The sequence below is a fragment of the Capsicum annuum genome, unplaced genomic scaffold, assembly GCF_002878395.1.
Source record: "Capsicum annuum cultivar UCD-10X-F1 unplaced genomic scaffold, UCD10Xv1.1 ctg1491, whole genome shotgun sequence".
Classification (NCBI taxonomy): domain Eukaryota; kingdom Viridiplantae; phylum Streptophyta; class Magnoliopsida; order Solanales; family Solanaceae; genus Capsicum; species Capsicum annuum.
Window position 1 is genome coordinate 1,040,678 of NW_025820326.1, and position 9,476 is coordinate 1,050,153.

At 34.3% G+C, this 9,476-nt stretch overlaps 1 pseudogene; it reads right to left on the reverse strand.

Annotated features, from left to right (window-relative positions):
- Positions 1-320: 320 nt before the first annotated feature.
- On the reverse strand, positions 321-7,704 carry LOC107851010 (annotated as a pseudogene).
- Positions 7,705-9,476: the final 1,772 nt, after the last annotated feature.

The window sequence follows — 9,476 nt, forward strand, 5'->3', positions numbered from 1 at the left end:
AATATCAAAAATCATAGTTTTGTTTTTCAACTCATGCACAGCTGAACGAAAAGTCAATCTTATGAGATTATTGTGTTCTGGTTTACTGTTATTCTGAAAATGTCTCATACTTGATTGAAATGTCGCTATTGAAAGACAACAGAGGTTGGCGGAGGACAAGAAGGAGTTGCTCAAATTCGGATCGTAAGCACTCCTCACTACCAGCTGTATTGTTTCACTGAATGTAACAGATTATACTCCCTTTGTCCCAAATTAGTTGGTTATCTTACAAAAAATAGTTATCTCATATTAGTTGGCCATCTTACTAAATCAAGAAAGCATCAATTAAATTTTTTTCATTTTATCCTTGCAATTAATTGTTTCTGAATGTCTTCAAACTTGGTTGTAAAATTTCCAAGAAGTGATATCATATAATAAAATTTTATTAACAATCAATACAACCATTGTATTTTAACTAACAAAGCACTTCAGTACAACATACTGATCACATTGCTTGATCAGGAGAATTTAGCTGTCCATTAGGAGGATTCCTATGTAACATCTTTGCTTGATCTATTGTATTTCATGTTACTGTTAACCAGTTGCCCAGCTGAGGTAGCTGACATAAGGGATAGCTCACCGGCGAGTACCGAACCTGCTACTATTGTGGCCAAGAGCCTTGCGTTTGACCCTGGAGCCTCTCTGTTGGCACCTATCACTCCTAATAAGTTCAAGCAAGCTGATTGAGATGAAAGTTGAGTTCCTCCTCCTACAGTACCCACCTGAAAAATCATAATAACATGCATAATAAGTGCAATTAAGATATACAGCCTTCCAGAAACACATTTTAGTGGTAACAACAACAATAGCAACAAAAACGACATACCTTGTGTGAGGGTAGAGTGTGCACAAACTTTACTGTACCTTGGGAGTAGAGAGGTTGTTTCCGAGAGACCCTCGGCTCAAGAGAAAAGCATTTTAAAGCGGTTTGGAAAAAGAAATAATGGACGTGGGAAATCATGACAAAATACAATAGAAAGCATGACAAATCATTTTGGGTAAAAAAAAAGAAGGAACAAGAGTATTTTTTTAGTTTACTTTTTAGCAGTAGTCTCATTAAATGGACTTGGAGCAGTACAGTCAGTGTGGACTAATATAACTGAGTGTAACTTACTTGGGATGGGATTCATATTTGTTGTTTCAAAGCCCATTAAATTATTTCATGAGAATCGTCACATGTAAAAGTTTAAGATGGTGTAACAAGAATATAGCAATAACTGAATACGTATGACTGTTCTATGTTTAGGGGATACCTTAATTGAAGGCATGGTGACAGAAATATGGAGGTCCTTGCTATCATTTACATCCTCCATCCTAATGTTGGAGCGAGAGCTCTCAAAATTTTGAGACGGGTCATGGCCGGTGGCTATAGATACAATTGAGACAATATTGCTGGCATGGGCACTGAAGCCACCAAGTACACCATCCATGGCGGAGCAAGTACGGTTTTTAAGCATGTTCAGCTCAACTAGAGCAGCAACCTCGATTTTCAAAACATTTTTCACCACCTCTTCCTTGATGATTGCCTCACAAACTACCGACTTTCCTCTCCCCTCCCCTCAATCTAATTAACTGCTGTTGGTTTCTTGTCAGAACAATAGTTCCCTATCATAATTTTTGGCTTAATATTAATATATGTGTGCGTGTGTATCTATATAACTCGCTGCTGAAATAGTGCATCTGTCCCAGTTTATAACAACATGATCCAGTAGGTGGTTAAGTATGAGGAGAACAAAAAATGTTAATGCAATAATTAAAAAAAGGGGGGGGGGGGGGGGGGGGGGGGGGTAGGAGGAATTATGCCAATGATATCTTTGCCGGGAAAGTCAGTTTGAAGGTAATCAAGAACATTTTGTACACCTTTGGAAACCATGTTCATTCCCATTGCGTCACTAGTACTACAGCTAAACCTCATGTATAGATTTTCCAGCTATTGCACATTGAATGTTCTGTAATCTGACAAATCTGCTCGATCTGCAATGTCCACATCAAAAATAAAATTATATAACGGGTAAGCATAATTTTCTATGGCATGCTGATTACTAAATATGTCAGGATTTATCGAGTAAATTAATGGAAATGTCAGATATTGAGGAAACCGACAAATTTAATAAAATTATGATGACCGTGATGGAAGTTCTTGAAAGTGAAAAATAGAACTTGAAGGAAGAACAAGAATACTCACTTGTTGAAAACATCAGATAGAGTCTCAAAATTCATCGGATCCTCAATGAAAAACTTCAACTCTGCAGCTGTCGTGGCATTGACAAACCTAAAACTACAGGAGCTCTGGTTATCCCATCTCCTAACAAAACACTCGTGGCGCCACCGGAAGAATAACGTTCGCAGCGGTGGTCCAGCTATACCTACTGGAATTTGGACATACCCAATGTGCATCTCATAACACTGTCCTAGAATTGATTCATAATCAAATCCATCAAATGACAACCCTATTAACGACTTTCCTGTCGTTCTCTGTAATGCCTCTTTACTAATTACTGCAGCTCTTTTACATCGCCCAACGTAATTTCCAATAAAGACGATGGTGTTTTCTTTTCCACCAATGACTTTATAATCCTCTCATCTTCTGCTAACTCCATTTGCTTAATTATCTGCACAATTGATTATATTCACTGTATGGAAAAATGAAGTTACAGATTTCGTTGACATACTTTGTCCTTGGCGGAACAACATTTTTTTGCTTTATTTGAGATGATACACTGAACATGCTCAACTCCAAAGAATCCCAACAAATAAGTAAAAGAAGCAATCAAAGAATGTTGTCCATCAAGAAGAACGTAAATCACCGAGAAAAACATGATGAAGAATAAATAATTTGTAAGGTATAAAAGTAATGGATGTTTGATGGACAAATCTTTATTATCGGGTTTGTCGGAAACAATGTTAGGGTTAAGGGGTTTTATACGTCTCTGGTGAAGGTCCATCGGACAATTTTTCTGGTGCCGGAGTTTTGCAGATGGAAAAGAAGGGAAAAGTTGTGAGAGAGATGGTGTTGTCGTGAGTGGAAAAGTGAGTGTTTGAAATGTATTTATAGGTAAACATAGGTAGGCACACTTGACTTTTTTACTAAATTTTGGTGAAATTATAATAATATTACAACTAAAAACATTACAAATGAAGAAAATAAAAAAATATCTTCTTCTTCGATTGAGGTGCGATATCTCGCTTTCTTTTAAGGAGATTCAATTCCATTGCAACAAATATTTTCACCGATCCAACAGTAATCTTCTTGACTTGTCCCTTCCAGGATACAACAATCTTCTCACAAAGAACAACCATGGATAAGAGTTGATTTCAAAGCTCCACAAAAAAAACGTATCCCTTCAACTAATCAACTCTCTTTTTTACTAACTTTTGTAAACTCTATATGATTTTATACTTGTAAAAATATGCAAGAACACCTCTATTTATAGGAGAGGAAGTCTTCTATGCAATGAAAAAAAATGAATGAGGGATAGTAAAGATGGAATATCAATGACCTTTAGGTTACAAGAGTTAAAACACATAAAGAATAAGATAATAGAGGAATAAAGAGTGAAAAGTTACATATATCTCAATGAAACTGGTGGCAAAATTCAACCACCATTAATCAAGAATCAAAATTGGAATTGAAACATATGGAGTAATGGGTATATAGTGCCTATTAAACGGATGGAGTAATGCACAAAAAAACCTGTAACTTCCAACAGCAAAGTGCTTGTAGAGAACAATATAATACAATCCATAACTAGGCCACTTTAATGCCTAAAAACAACTCCTCCAATGTTAAAAAAACAAATGAGGAAGTAATGCATCAATAATCCACGTTTCGTACATATTATGGCTACTTATTATTGTGGAAATGAGACAATAAAATAATATTAAAATATCTCAAAATTAACAATCTCCAACTCATTTTAATATTAACAAGAGAGATTACTTGCTGAAGAAAGACTACCATGCATAATAAAGGTGTGCTTTGCATTAAACCTCCACTTAGTAAAATAGTAAGTTTTACTCCAGAGTCGTAGTGGTCTCAGACTTGAACTATGACTGCTTAAGGAAAATAAAAAGTTATTGCTTACACATAATAGTCAAGGTGCTGACATGAACTTTATAGCCAGCACATTACGGCCTTGAGTTATCCCGGTTTCATGAATGTTTTTGAGAATGAGCCTAATTCTCATAGGAAGCGACTTACCTTCACACTCACATAGGTAAAATCTGTCAAAAGTGCTCCTTTAATTTTAACACCCTACTTATACGAGCTACAGATTTTTATTAAGAGTTTTTGAAACTCAAACTCATATTTATTACAGGTAAATGCACTCAGACCATAGGGAGGGATTAAAGAAAATATTGCATTTTTTCTCAATAATTCATCACGTGATTTATTTTTTCCATTGAACCTGATTGTAGGACCTCTAGTCCTCAAGTTAGGTTTCCTCACATATGACTCAAAAATTTATAAGCTTCAATCTCACCCCCACTACAAGAAATCAGGTTTTTAGTGACAAAAAAACTCACCGCAAAAGAACCAAAAGTTGCCACTAATTATTTTTAATGGCAACATAAGGGTCGTAGCATTTACTTCCGCAACTTAAAGTTTTTTGTGATGACATATATAAGTCATCACAAAACATACATTCTGTGGCGACAAAAATTGCCACAAAAAAGCAAGCAAACACACCACAAAACAAAGTTCAAAAAAATAATTTTAGAATAGTCGCCATTGAAGATGACGCTTTAGCTGCAACCATTGTCGCCACTAATACACATTTTTTGTGGCGACTATGGGTCGCCACTAATACTCACTTGTTGTGGCGATTATGGTTCGCCACTAATACTCGCTTTTTGTGGTGACTATGTGTCGCCACTAATACTCGCTTTTTGTGGCGACTATGGAACGCCATTAATACTTACTTTTTTCCCCAAAAAAATATAAATTATATATTATCTGCTTCGTTGCCAATAATGCAACTATAATACTTAAAAGGTACAAAGATGATATTAAAATATATTTCTCCACAAGAGAATTATATAGTTTTTAATTGGTAACAAATCAATGTGATATACATATGAGAAAGAAAATCACAAAATATCTTAAAACTTCTCATGGCTAACAATTTCCATCATGAAATTACCTGACCCTGAAATAAAAAGTAAAGTAAAGTTTCAATTCTAACTTGTTAAAATGCAAGAAATGATTTGAGAAATCTTAATGTTGTTTTCACAACAATATCTTTGAATTAAAATATTACGGAATACATTAAAGATTTCAGAATGCACAAACTAGTTTTTCCTCTGTGGTAATCTCCCTCAATACTCATCCTACAAATGGGATAAAAATATACTTACCAGACTGGCTCTTCCAAAATGATAAGACTTTTAATTCCTCCAATGATGAATTAGATTAAGAAAGTTTAGGAACTTTGACTCAATAAAAATTCTGCCCTTTTCTGTTTTTCAAGAAATGAACTTCCTTTTTAACTACTCTTAGTTAAATCAAAATAGACTAAAAGGACAATGAAACTAACAGAAAGATCTGGCCAATAAAAAAGAAAAATCTCAATTCAGCTAACACCACCAAACTTATTCATACTAGGCATATCAATTCCTAACACATTTTTTCTTAAGGATTTACTTATGAATTATCTAAGACACTAATGAGATCATTTACTTAAATTTCACTTCATTTTATCCATTATGTGGTCCTAAAACTCTGTTAACTCTCAAAATTTTTAAATAAATTTGTCAGAGTTTTCTTTGTAAATAGGCCTATCAAAAACCTGTCAGCTAACCAGAATACATATAAATACGCTTCACAGAGCGTTACAACAAATATGTTACTCAACTGATAATATACGAGGCTCCACGTAACCACTATTGCGTACTTAAAAAAAAGACTAAGAGTCTTCCTTAGCTTAAACACTAAATTTAAGATACCCAATGGACCATTAACATATAATTACAATAACAACATCAAAAAGTCTAGAATTTCATAAATGAACTCTCAGTTTAACCATAGATCTATATATCGTACAGACGGCTGTCAAGACCAAGAATAGAAAAAAAATTAGGGTAAAACATTTATTGTACGTTCAAAGCTTTGAACAAGTGCAAACCTTCACAACTTCAAATGGCTTACCCCGTGCTGATTTTTAAACTATCAAATATCTCTGTTCCTCCTTCGACTTCCTAAATATTTTCAAATGAATTAAAGAAATTATAGGTGAAATCTAAAAGAAAATTCACATTTCAAGTGACTATTAATTGATCATTGGGTGATGAAGTCCTAATTGTCTTGTAAGAGCTTCATTAATATCTAAAGATTAAAAAGTGATCCAATTACTATGATTTGGGGTAGATTTGCATAATAACATGATACTACTACACAACTTTGGTGCATGAGTTCTACGCAAACAATGTTGTCATATTCGACATCTAGTGCAAGAAGGGGCAAAAAGTGCCAGAGATTTCAAACTTTATCAAAGTTTTTATTGATAGAGTATTAGTAGATATTTCTAATGTAATCAACCATTTAATATATGGGTCTGATTATTTTCCACCTACCAGCATTATGCATTTTAACCATACACTATATTTAAAATTAAATCATATAAGAAGCATGATATTGAGAAGTCTAAAAATTAAACCATGTTTTAATTAAATATGCATGAGGGAATGACTCATATGCTTGGGTCTATTAGTCAAGCAGTGGAAAGGATACCTTCAAAAGTGTTAGGAGATGCGACAAGTAGAGACCACTTGCACAAAGAAATTATCCCAACCAGTAGCACGAAAAATCTCTTCACAAGTAATCAAACCAGTAGCATCTTCAATTTGATAACATAAGCATAATTATTAAATTAATTCACTAACATCTTTAATTGATTGACAAGAACACAACGATGGACAAATTAGTCCCTAATTCAAAGCCAAGGTTGATAAAAATTGAGGCTTTAACATATGATAGTCCAAGCACACTAATGAACGCAAATCACAAGAAATCATACAAAAATCTTAACCGAATTACATTAATTTTCGATTTAAGAATCTGTCAAAGGGGAAAAGAGAGTAGAAGGGAATCGTAATTGCACATAAAAATAAATACGAAGTCAAACCTGGGATGGGTTCAAAAGAACCCATCATTTTTGGTGAACTTTGGAGGTGGGATGACTTGGCTTTTCCCTTAGACGGCAATGGAAATTATGGACTGGTGGTGCTGGTTTACTTTGACCGGTGGCTTATGGGCGTTGGTGGCTGAGATTGTTGGCTGGTTTCTCCAGTTGAAATCGCGGCTCGTAATGAAGGTGATGGGGTCTTCTTCAATGGCTGATGGTGAAGACGGAAAAGAGAACGGAGGGAGGAGAGATGCCTAGTCGCAAGGGGGTAGTTGCTGTTGGCGGTGACAGAGGCTGGCAGCGGTGATGGTGATGATGGAGTTGCAGCGGCATGGACTGAAAGGCTCCCTTGACTGTGACGGAGAGAGATAAGGCGGAGGAGGTCGTCGTTAGGGTGAAGAATACTGCAACACTAGTTGTTTTGTTAGCCGGAGTGGTGAACGGTGGTGGAGCGATGATGGTTTTTGTTGGTTTAGAGAGAGAGAAGATAGAGAGAGGGAAGAGAGAAAAATTATGCGGCTGATTTTCTTTTGGCATTTAGGGATTAGGTTTATTTTGATAGATGGTGGATTTGATCTCAACCATTGATCGGATGAGATTAATGGTTGTGATTAAAATCAAGAAGGGGATAAAATTATTTTAAAATTAAAAATAGACTAGAATTGAAATAAATTGAGTATAAGGACGAATAGAATTTAAATAAACTAGAGATAATTGAATTGACTTAGGTTGCTATTGTAATAATGATGAAAAAATAATGAGACATTGATGTAAAATTAATGTTACGTAAAATAACAACAACAATAACAACAACAACAATAATAATAACATTTAATCCAAAAATCTGTTTGATGCAAGAAAAGTGTGTAAAAATACTAACATTTAAAAAATTAATAATTTTGCTAAAATAGCAGCCTAAATGTAGTATCGGGAGGTCAAAATTTGGTGTCAACAACATGTGGGAAAAAATAATTTAATAAATATTAAAAAAATATGTAATAACAATAATTTGTTTATTTTAAAAATAATGAATGTGACACGTCATTGTTTATTTTATATCAAAATAATACATAAAATATATCAATATTCAAAATTAATAATTTTGGTAAAATAACAGCCTAAAAGGAGCATCGAGAGGTCAAAATTGGGTGTCAACATATCTTACACTCTCACACACAAATTTGTGGAACTATATATATATTCAGTCAGATCCCTTTATAATGTCAACTCATTATAACCACTAAAAATATTTTAATTTACCTATAAAAGTGGGCAGAGTAAAAAAGTAGAAGTATTAGTGGCGACAAAAATGATGACCACAACAGATCTCTCTTTAGCAGCGATTAAGTCGCCACAAAAGACTTTTAGTAGCGACAACTCATAGGTCATCACTAACCCAAATTTTATTCGAAAGATTACTACATATTTGTGGCGACATACACATAGTCGCCACTAAATATGTCATTATTAGTGGTGACTAAGTCGTTACAAAAGTTTTTTAGTAGCGACAACTCGTAGGTCGCCACTAACCCAAATTTTATTGGAAAAATTACTACATTTATGTGGCAACCTACACATTGTTGCCACTAAATATGTCATTATTAGTGGCGACTTTAACGGTCGCCCCTAAATCGTAAAACTTTTGTGGCAACCTTTGTATGTCGCCACAAAAATCCTAATTTTTGTGGCAACTGTTGTGGTCGCTACTGAAAGTCGTCACAAAAAATTGTATTTCTTGTAGTGCCCCCTTGATGTGCTCTAGACCTTTCTCTTGCTAAGGCCTTAGTTAATGGATCTGCAAGATTATCACAAGATTTGACATAATCAATATTAATGGTACTATTTGACAAATATGATCTCACATTACTATTTTTTCTCCTTAAAGGACTGGATTTACCGTTGTAATAATGGTTTTAAACTCTATCAATCATAGCAGTGCTATCATAATGAATTAAAAATAGAAGGAATTAGTTTTTCAAAATATGGTATTTGAAATAACAAATCTCTCAACCAATTCACTTTCTCGCTGGCTGAAGCTAAAGCAATATGTCATGGCCCAAGGCTACCCCCTATACCACCAGAAATTTGCTATTTTTTGATGGCTCATGTAGTCGGAAAATAAGGTATTTTCGACTACTTTTCGACTATTTAGTGGTAGTCGGAATAAAGCTTGTCGGAAAAAATTTCCGACTACTACTGTCGAAAATTTTCAACTACTGCAGTCGCAAAAATTAAATTATAAAATGACTCAACAAAAATAATATTTTGACTAGTGTAGTCGGAAGTTTAATAAAATAATTAAAAATAATTACT